The following is a 12,638-nucleotide window of genomic DNA, read 5'->3' on the forward strand; positions in this document are numbered from 1 at the left end:
CATAGCACAGGTTATATTGTGTAACACGTGCTTATTAGTGTTGAGCATTCCGATACTGCAAATATCGGGTATCGGCCGACATTCGCTGTATCGGAATTCCGATACCGAGTACCGATATTTTTTCAATATCGGATACCGGAATCGGAAGTCCCCATAATGCAATGAGCCACTGTTGTGGCTGTGATTGGCTGCTGAAATGATGTCATCATGATGCGTGGTTTGTGCGTATCATGATGTGCGGTCTGTGCCGACTGCGGGGGTCTGTGCCGACTGTCGGGGGTCTGTGCCGGCTGAAGGTGGTCTGTACGGGCCTCTCGGAGGTCTGTACAGGCCTGTCGGGGGCCTGTGCCAGCTGCCGGTGGTCTGTACGGGCCTCTCGTGGGCCTGTGCCAGCTGCCGATGGTCTGTACGGGCCTCTCGGGGGTCTGTACAGGCCTGTCGGGGGCTGTGCCAGCTGTCGGTGGTCTGTACGGGCCTCTTGGGGGCTTGTGTCGGCTGCCGGTGGTCTGTACAGGCCTCTCGGGGGTCTGTACAGGCCTGTCGAGGGCCTGTGCCGGCTGCCGGTGGTCTGTACGGGCCTCTCAGGGGGCCTGTGCTGGCTGTCGGTGGTCTGTGCCGGCTGTCGGGGGCCTGTGCCGGCTGCCGGTGGTCTGTACGGGCCTCTCGGGGGGGCCTGTGCCGGCTGTCGGTGGTCTGTGCCGGCTGCTGGGGGCCTGTGCCGGCTGCCGGTGGTCTGTGCGGGCCTGCCGGGGGTCTTGTGTGTCTGCAGGCATCGTCCAATGGGACTACAAGTCCCATCGGGCGATGTCTGCTACAATGACAGTGATTGACACATTAGCCAATGATGAGACAGTAGTAGTCCCATCATTCGGCTAATGTGTTGAATGTAAAAAAAAAAAACATACTACATACATACTACATATATACAGCATTCATACAACATACATACATCCTACATATATACTACATTCATACAACATACATACTACATACATGCTACATATATACTACATTCATAAATACATAAATACTACATACATGCTACATATATACTACATTCATACGACAAACATATATACTACATAATACATACATGCTACATATATACTACATTCATACAACATACATACATACTACATACTACATACATACTACATTCATACAACATACATACATACTACATATATACTACATTCATACAACATACATATATACTACATACTACATACATACTACGTATATACTACATTCATACAACATATATACATACTACATACATGCTACATATGAACTACATTCATACAACATACATACTACATATATGCTACATTCATACAACATACATACATACTACATACATGCTACATATATAATACATTCATACAACATACATACATACTACATAATACATACATACTACATATATACTACATTCATACAACATACATACATACTACATACTACATACATGCTACATATATACTACATTCATACAACATACATATATACTACATACATACTTCATATATACTACATTCATACAACATACATACATACTACATACATGCTACATATATACTACATTCATACAACATACATACTACATACAAACTACATATCTACTACATTCATACAACATACATACTACATGCATACTACATTCATACAACATGCATACATGCTACATACATACTACATTCATACAACATACTACATACATACTACATGTATACTAAATTCATACATACTACATGCATACTACATATATACTACATTCATACAACATACATACATACTACATACATACTACATTCATACAACATACATACATACTACATACATACTACATTCATACAACATACTACATACATACTACATGTATACTAAATTCATACATACTACATTCATACAACATACATACATACTACATACATGCTACATATATACTACATTCATACAACATACATATTTACTACATACATACTTCATATATACTACATTCATACAACATACATACATACTACATACTACATACATGCTACATATATACTACATTCATACAACATACATACATACTACATACAAACTACATATATACTACATTCATACAACATACATACTACATATATACTACATTCATACAACATACATACTACATACATACTACATTCATACAACATACATACATACTACATGCATACTACATTCATACAACATACTGCATACATACTACATGTACACTAAATTCGTACATACTACATTCATACAACATACATACAAACTACATACATGCTACATATATACTACATTCATGCAGCATACATATATACTACATACATACTTCATATATACTACATTCATACAACATACATACATACTACATACTACATACATGCTACATTTATACTACATTCATACAACATACATACTACATTCATACAACATACTACATACATACTACATGTATGCTAAATTCATACAACATACATACATACTACATACATACTACATATATACTACATTCTTACAACATACATACATAGTACATACTACATACATACTACATACATACAACATGCTACAGACATACAACATACATACATACTACATACTGTATGCATACTACATACATACTGCATACAATACATTCATACAATACATACATAGACATACAGTAAATATAACATAGAGTACATACTCACCATCACTTGTCACTTTGATCCCCGAAGCCAGTGTCATCTAAGAAAAAATATGAAAATAACAAACAAGCCATTTACTCCCTGATCCGCAGAAATCCATGAGGGTCCCATGCCGATTTCCCGTGGAGAACAGCAGCATCAGCTGATGCGACCGTTCTCTAGGGGCTGCAGGAATCCAATGATGGGAAGTAGGTAACCTTCCGCACTGTATTCCTCCGCCACTGTAAAAAAAATTCCCTAGTCTCACTTTATGGCAAAAGCTGCATGGGAACTTTCTCACACAGCAATGCCAAAAGTGAGACTAGGGACTATTTTTTTTACAGTGGCGGAGGAATACAGTGCAGAAGGATACCTACCTTCCGTCATTGGTTTCCTGCAGTCCCTTGAGAACGGTCGCATCAGCTGATGCTGCTGTTCTCCACAGGAGATCAGCGTGGGACCCTCGTGGATTTCTGCGGATCAGGGAGTATATGGCTTGTTTGTTATTTTCTAATTTTTTATAGATAGCACTGGCTTTGGGGATCAAAGTGACAAGTGATGGTGAGTATGTACTCTATGTTATATGTACTGTATGTCTATGTATGTATTGTATGAATGTACAGTCATGGCCAAAAGTTTTGAGAATGGCACAAATATTAATTTTTACAAAGTCTACTGCTTCATTTTTTCTAATGGCAATTTGCATATACTCTAGAATGTTATAAAGAGTGATCAGCTTAACAGCAATTACTTGCAAAGTCAATATTTGCCTAGAAAATGAACTTTATCCCCCCAAACACATTTCAACATCATTGCAGCCCTGCCTTAAAAGGACCAGCTAACATCGTTTCAGTGATTGCTCCATTAACACAGGTGTGGGTGTTGATGAGGACAGGGCTGGAGATCAATCTGTCATGATTAAGTTAGAATGACACCACTGGACACTTTAAAAGGAGGCTGGTGCTTGGCATCATTGTTTCTCTTCTGTTAACCATGGTTATCTCTAAAGAAACACGTGCAGTCATCATTGCACTGCACAAAAATGGCCTAACAGGGAAGAGTATCGCAGCTAGAAAGATTGCACCTCAGTCAACAATCTATCGCATCATCAAGAACTTGAAGCAGAGGTTCCCTTGTTACCAAAAAGGCTCCAGGGCGCCCAAGAAAGACCAGCAAGCACCAGGACCGTCTCTTAAAAGTGTTTCAGCTGTGGGATCAGGCTACCAGCAGTGCAGAGCTTGCTCAGGAATGGCAGCAGGCAGGTGTGAGTGCATCTGCACGCATTGTGAGGCGGAGACTCTTGGAGCAAGGCCTGGTCTCAAGGAGGGCAGCAAAGAAGCCACTTCTCTCCAGAAAAAACATCATGGACAGACTGATATTCTGCAAGAGGTACAGGGAGTGGACTGCTGAGGACTGGGGTAAACTCGTTTTCTCTGATGAATCCCCTTTTCAATTGTTTGGGACATCTGGAAAACGGCATATTCGGAGAAAACGAGGTGAGCGCTACCACCAGTCTTGTCTCATGCCAACTGTCAAGCATCCTAAAACCATTCATGTGTGGGGTTGCTTCTCAGCCAAGGGAATGGGCTCTCTCTCAGTCTTGCCTAAAAACACAGCCATGAATAAAGAATGGTACCAGAATGTCCTCCGAGAGCAACTTCTCCCAACCGTCCAAGAGCAGTTTGGCGATCAACAATGCCTTTTTCAACATGATGGAGCATCTTGCCATAAAGCAAAGGTGATAACTAAATGGCTCAGGGAACAAAACATAGAGATTTTGTGACCATGGCCTGGAAACTCCCCAGATCTTAATCCCATTGAGAACTTGTGGTCAATCATCAAGAGACGGGTGGACAAACAAAAACCTTCAAATTCAGACAAAATAAAAGCATTGATTTTGCAAGAATGGACTGCTATCAGTCAGGATTTGATCCAGAAGTTGATTGAGAGCATGCCAGGGAGAATTGCAGAGGTCCTGAAGAAGAAGGGTCAACACTGCAAATATTGACTTGCTGCATTAACTCATTCTAACTGTCAATATAACCTTTTGTTACTCATAATATGATTGCAATTATATTTCTGTATGTGATAAAAACATCTGACAAACACACATAAAAACCAGAGGGCAGCAGATCATGTGAAAATATAATATTTGTGTCATTCTCAAAACTTTTGGCCATGACTGTATTGTATGCAGTATGTATGTTGTATGTCTGTAGCATGTTGTATGTATGTAGTATGTACTATGTATGTATGTTGTATGAATGTAGTATATATGAAGGATGTATGTAGTATGTATGTATGTTGTATGAATGTAGTCTATATGTAGTATGTATGTAGTATATATGTATGTTGTATGAATGTAGTATATATGTAGCATGCAAGTAGTATGTATGTATGTTGTATGAATGTAGTCTATATGTAGTATGTATGTAGTATATATGTATGTTGTATGAATGTAGTATATATGTAGCATGTAAGTAGTATGTATGTATGTTGAATGAGTGCAGTATATATGTAGCATGTATGTAGTATATATGTATGTTGTATGAATGTAGTATATATGTAGCATGTATGTAGTATGTATGTATGTTGTATGAATGTAGTATACATGTAGTATGTTCGTAGTATACATGTATGTTGTATGAATGTAGTATATATGTAGCATGTATGTAGTATGTATGTATGTTGTATGAATGTAGTATACATGTAGTATGTTCGTAGTATACATGTATGTTGTATGAATGTAGTATATATGTAGCATGTATGTAGTATATATGTATGTTGTATGAATGTAGTATATATGTAGCATGTATGTATTATGTAGTATGTATGTATGTTGTATGAATGTAATGTAGTATATATGTAGCATGTATGTAGTATGTGTGTATGTTGTATGAATGTAGTATATATGTAGCATGTATGTAGTATGTATGTATGTTGTATGAATGTAGTATATATGTAGCATGTATGTAGTATGTATGTATGGTGTATGAATGTAGTATATATGTAGCATGTATGTAGTATGTAGTATGTATGCATGTTGTATGAATGTAGTATATCTATAGCATGTATGTAGTATGTATGTATGTTGTATGAATGTAGTACATATGTAGTATGTATGCAGTATATATGTATGTTGTATGAATGTAGTATATATGTAGCATGTATGTAGTATGTATGTATGTTAGTATAAGCGGGGGTCTACTTTACCAATACCGATCAATAATGTATATAGCAAATTGGTATGGAGATAATTGTATAATTATATTAAAACTTAGCTTTTAATCTTAAATTAAAAAACTGTATATTGCAAATAAAGGTGCCAAAAAAAAACAAAAAAAAAACATATAGTGATAATGTCTGTGCAACCGTGCCCATAAAATAAGATTGTATTTAAGACGCCTCCTATTGTCCAAATATGAGCGGATTACAATCCTCTTTAATGTCTATATATGGCCAGGTATTAATATTACCAAACACTAGCCATAGAACATCTCAATATATGCACCAAAGCACTTTTTAGAGGTTATCTTAGGTAACTAAATGATTAATCCTATACTCATTTCCAACATTTATGAACAATTATCATTAGAATGCGATTCATAAAAATAAGATATCTATTTCTCCAAAATCAGATATCTATTGCATTGGCATATTTACAGGTCAGAAAGAACAATATATCGCATCTATGGAGTCCAGTATAGTGTAGTGCCTATATTCCACAAAAATACTGCATATTAAATACTCTCATGATGCATTATTAATATGTCCTTATACTCATCTCATGTGTATTAGTCCTATACACTGATGCCTGTATATGCACTCTTGTGAGAAAGGCTCCCAGTCTTAAAAGAACTTCATGTCTGCATTTATCTGGGCCGCCTTAGTCCAACATCATTCTCCCAACGCGTTTCATCTCCTCAGGACTCATCAGGGGAGTTTATGGAGTTCAAATAGACACCTATTTGCATCAGTGTATAGGACTAATACACATGAGATGAGTATAAGGACATATTAATAATGCATCATGAGAGTATTTAATATGCAGTATTTTTGTGGAATATAGGCACTTCACTATACTGGACTCCATAGATGCGATATATTGTTCTTTCTGACCTGTAAATATGCCAATGCAATAGATATCTGATTTTGGAGAAATAGATATCTTATTTTTATGAATCGCATTCTAATGATAATTGTTCATAAATGTTGGAAATGAGTATAGGATTAATCATTTAGTTACCTAAGATAACCTCTAAAAAGTGCTTTGGTGCATATATTGAGATGTTCTATGGCTAGTGTTTGGTAATATTAATACCTGGCCATATATAGACATTAAAGAGGATTGTAATCCGCTCATATTTGGACAATAGGAGGCGTCTTAAATACAATCTTATTTTATGGGCACGGTTGCACAGACATTATCACTATATGTTTTTTTTTTTTTTTTTTTTGGCACCTTTATTTGCAATATACAGTTTTTTAATTTAAGATTAAAAGCTAAGTTTTAATATAATCATACAATTATCTCCATACCAATTTGCTATATACATATGTATGTATGTTGTATGAATGTAGTATATATGTAGCATGTATGTAGTATGTAGTATGTTGTATGAATGTAGTATATATGTAGCATGTATGTATGTTGTATGAATGTAGTATATATGTAGCATGTATGTGGTATGTATGTATGTTGTATGAATGTAGTATGTATGTAGCATGTATGTAGTATGTATGTATATTGTATGAATGTAGTATATATGTAGCATGTATGTAGTATGTATGTATGTTGTCTGAATGTAGTATATATGTAGTATGAATGTAGTATATATGTATGTTGTATGAATGTAGTTTATATGTAGCATGTATGTAGTATGTATGTATGTTGTATGAATGTAGTATTTACGTAGTATGTATGTAGTATATATGTATGTTGTATGAATGTAGTATATATGTATCATGTATGTAGTATGTATGTATGTTGTATGAATGTAGTATATATATGTAGCATGTATGTAGTATGTATGTATGTTGTATGAGTGTAGTATTTACATAGTATGTATGTAGTATATATGTATGTTGTATGAATGTAGTATATATGTATCATGTATGTAGTATGTATGTATGTTTAATGAATGTAGTATATATGTTTGTTGTATGAATGTAGTATATATGTAGCATGTATGTAGTATGTATGTATGTTTTATGAATGTAGTATATATGTAGCATGTATGTAGCATGTAGTATGCATGTATGTTGTATGAATGTAGTATATATGTAGCATGTATGTAGTATGTATGTATGTTGTATGAATGTAGTATATATGTAGCATGTATGTAGTATGTATGTATGTATGTTGTATGAATGTAGTATATATTTATTATGTATGTAGTATATATGTATGCTGTATGAATGTAGTATATATGTACGTAAGTGACTGGAAGAACGACATCATCAGCTCACAGAAACTGACCATGTACCAGAGTCTACAGAGAGACTACAGACTGGCTCCATACCTGGAGAAACTCCCGGACCCCAAAGACCGCAAGATCCTGAGCCGGTATAGACTCAGTGCCCACAGTCTGGCCATCGAATCCGGCCGACACAGGCAGAGCTACAAGCCCAGGGAGGAAAGACTGTGCCAACACTGTGACCAGGAGGCCCTGGAGGATGAGACCCACTTCCTGCTACACTGCTCCAAGTACTCAGCAGTGAGGGACACTCACTTCAGGAGACTCTCACATCTCTTCCCAGATTTCACCACCATGAAGGAGGAGGAGAAAACATATATCCTGTTGGGGGAAGAAGAGAGAGCAGTGGAGATAGCAGCGCAATATGTGAGCGAATGCCATAGACTGCGAGAAAGAGAACTATGATATGCCATGGACTTCTATGGCCCCCACCCTGGATATGCCCCAATCCACCTTCCCTATGCCATGGACTTCTATAGCCTCATCCTGGATCTGCCCCCATCCACCTTCCCTATACCATGGACTTCTATAGCCCCATCCTGGATCTGCCCCATCCACCTTTCCTACAGCCCCTACCTGACATCCCTACAGTCCCTATCCCTATTCCCTTCTGTACACCTGCTTTGGAAAAACTAATGTGTATGTAGTCCTGCCAATAAAGCTTCTTTGAATCTTGAATCTATATGTAGTATGTATGTAGTATGTATGTATGTTGTATGAATGTCGTATATATGTAGCATGTATGTAGTATGTATGTTGTATGAATGTAGCATATATGTAGTATGTATGTATGTAGTATGAATGTAGTATATATGTAGTATGTATGTAGTATATATGTATGCTGTATGAATGTAGTATATATGTAGCATGTACTGTATGTACTATGTTGTATATATGTAGTATGTATGTAGTATGTATGTATGTTGTATGAATGTAGTATATATGTAGTATGTATGTAGCATGTATGTATGTTGTATGAATGTAGTATATATGTAGTATGTATGTAGCATGTATGCATGTTGTATGAATGTAGTATATATGTAGTATGTATGTAGTATGTATGTATGTTGTATGAATGTAGTATGTATGGAGCATGTATGTAGAATGTATGTAGTATGTTTGTTTTTTTTACTTGTAGTCCCATCGGACGATGCATGCACACACACAAGACCCCAGGCAGGCCTGCACAGGCCCCCGGCACAGACCACCGACAGCCGGCACAGGAGCCTCGAGAGGCCCGTACAGACCACCGGCAGCCGGCACAGGCCCCCGACAGGCCTGTACAGACCCCCGAGAGGCCCGTACAGACCCCCGGCAGTCGGCACAAGCCCCCGGCAGCCGGCACAGACCACTGACAGCCGGCAAAGGCCCCCGAGAGGCCCGTACAGACCACTGGCAGCCAGCACAGGCCCCCGACAGGCCTGTACAGACCCCCGAGAAGCCTGTACAGACCACCGGCAGCCGGCACAGGCCCCCGGCAGCCGGCAGACACCACCGACAGCCGGCACAGGCCCCCAAGAGGCCCGTACAGACGACTGGCAGCCGGCACAGGCCCCCGACAGGCCTGTACAGACCCCAGAGAGGCCCGTACAGACCACCGGCAGCTGTCACAGGTGCCCGACAGTCGGCACAGACCCCCGAGAGGCCCGCACAGACCCTGCCCGCACACACAGACACGCACAGTGTCCGCCCATGCACCGCCCACACTCTTCACCCCTCCCCAACAGGATGTACAAGGCAAGAAAGGTTTTTTTTATTCCGATATTTCTGTCCCATTGACTTGAATGGGACTTCCGGTATCAGAATCGGCAATACCGATACTTTTTGGGGTATCGGGCCGATCCAATCCAATCCGATATTTCTGAATATCGGATGGTATCGCTCAACACTAGTGCTTATTAGTGATGAGTAAGCATGTTTGCCAATACTTGGTACTCGTCCAAGCATCTCACTGCTTGAGATGCTCGGAGCTTGCCAAGTATTTCCGGGGTCAATCAGCAGAAGCTCATGTCCCTGACCCACATGTTTAGTGCTCTTTAGAGAGACAATGAACGCGCAGGGATTGTCTGCCACACACTTTAAAGCTGTGTGAAGCTGCTGCTTGGAAGGGAGATTTTCACCTGGACTTTTGTCTGCCCTTTCCCAGCCAAGGAGTGGATCCCAGGGCTGGGCTTTGGGCTCCCTCCTCCCAGTCCAAGCTGGCAGTGGGTGGGAATCTTATGAAACCATTAGGAGGCACCTTAAGATCAGGCCAGGCCCTGAAAGGAGCAGGCCAGGGTCCGAAGACAAGGATCTCAGGGGGTTACCAGACCCCCAAAGCTGCAGCCGTAGCAGATCATCCTCCCAGAGGTAAGAAGGCGTCCAGCAGAGGTGTGGCAGTGATGCCCCTTGACTGGGGCACTAAGGGTGTGGGGGAGTCAGTCACCATCTATGGCTCCCGCGTACACGCACACCTCTGCGAGTATGAGGATGCTGAAAAACAACTGCGGATACTCTGGGAGGAGTTGAGGTTGGTGAGGATAGAAGCTTAGAACCGGGTATCCAGCTCAAAAAAGCAGAGCTGTCCGCCGCAGTGAAGAGGCTGAAGGGGCCCATTAGCAAGTTAGAGGAAAGAAGATCTACCATCTTTGCTGGAAGAGGCCCCTTTGCAGAAAAGCTATGCAAAAATGACCGGTTCGGAGCCCTGACTGGTGGGACTCCTGGGGGGTCAGGGAGTCCCATCGAGGTGGAGGAGTTGGAAGATGGTGAGTCCTTCATGCCGTGCCCACCTGGAGGCCTGGTAAGTGAGCCCCAGACAATGCATAGTGGGTTAGCCCGTAAGCAAGTTCACCACCTGACTCTATGTCGGAGGATACTGGAAGTGAGGGGGGGATGGTGGAAATGGGAGCAGTAGCGAAGGGGGCTGCCTCATCCTGCAACAGATCCAGCAGATTGAGTCCCCAATACGGTTTGGCCAGTCAAGGATGAGGTCTGTGAGGATGAAGCAACTGTGAAGGGAAAAAAATGGAAGAAGAGGAGAGCCAATAAGGCAAAAACAGTGATAGACAAATTTGTCAATGGCCCCCTTCCTGGGGCCCACCTGTACTGTTGTGTGGAACCTGCTGCCCACCCCGGCTCAGGCTCTGTTCTGGGCCTGCAGCAAGGGAGTGGGAAAAGCAATGTCTGTCTGGAGCAGGGCACCATCTCTGTTGGTAGTGGCTTGTCTTCAGGCAGTAATAAGGATTGTGGTACAGAGGGCAGCCCGGCGGCGGGAGGCAATAATGGTGGAAGTGCTCAGACTAAGACTTCTGTGGCAAGGGGCATTGGCCCAGCACCTGGTGCACCCACTGGCATGCAGGGGACGGCATATGTGGCAAACAACATGGCCATTGCCTCCTGCTCTGCTGGTGGGATGTTGACAGCTGGAGTAGCGTCTCCGGCGGAGTATGCTGGGGTGACTGGGTGCCCCACATATGGATCAGCACTAGCTGAATCATTTTCATGGGTCCAGGCACCATAAAAGGGGCGGAGCCTGCTGCTATATTGGCAGCAAGAAAATGTAGTATGGTGCTTGCTCCCCTGGCCAGGGTCAGGGACCCCTGTGCCCAGATCTAATGATGGATCTGTGTCGGGGGCCCTGCCACTGCTGGACACCGAAAGAGAGAGGCCAGAACTGAGGAGGTCGGTGGTGGTGGTAGCCGATGTGGGACTGTGTCTTTAGGAGCCTGTGCTGCGGTTCTGGTGGCCCCTGTGTGCAGATCCAGTACTGTGTCTGTCTCGGAGGCCCCAGTGCATCCGGATCTGGGGTTGTCCTCCCCGGTGGTGGCCCTGCCCATTTCAGCTGCAGCCCATGAAGCGCGTATGGCCTCGCGGGTGGTGGCCTAGCCCACTCTGGCATAGGTTGAGGTGCTGGGTTGCCGGGGTCCCCTGTGCCTTACCTGGGTTGGGTGCAGTGGGGGTCCTGGCAGCTCTGGTGAAGTTTGCTCCAGAGGAAGTGCTGGGGCAGGTGCTCTGTCCATCCCTGCTCCAGGAAAAGGAAAAAAATCTCTACTTTGGGCTCAGTGAGTGCTGCATCTCCTGAGCCCGGACAGAGCGTATATACTTAAGTTTGCTCAGCGGCCCTTAAAGGGGCAGCGGCACTCCTGGGCAAGTGTGCCAGCACTAGTCAAAACAACACCAAAAGTATAAATTCTGTCCAGCGGAGGAAAAAAAGAGTGAGAAGCTAGGGAAAAAATAAAAATAACAACAATGGAATGAATGTGGTGGCTCGAGTGAAAGGTGTGAATAGTGGTGAGAGTGACAGGGTTATGGATGTGGATGTGGATGAGGGTACGAGTGGTGGAGTGGAGTAGTGAATGGGGTGAGTGCTGGTGGTGGGTTGGTAGGTGAGGAGAAGCTGGCCCATCCACTCCCCCAGCTGTGGGTCCCAGTACTTTTGTGGGGGTCGCGGCTGGGTCTGTTGGGGTTTCTAATGGGGCCTCCTCACCTCTGGGCTCCAGCAATG

The sequence above is a fragment of the Dendrobates tinctorius genome, unplaced genomic scaffold (genome assembly GCF_039654945.1).
Source record: "Dendrobates tinctorius isolate UK_male_01 unplaced genomic scaffold, ASM3965494v1 ptg000064l, whole genome shotgun sequence".
NCBI lineage: Eukaryota > Metazoa > Chordata > Amphibia > Anura > Dendrobatidae > Dendrobates > Dendrobates tinctorius.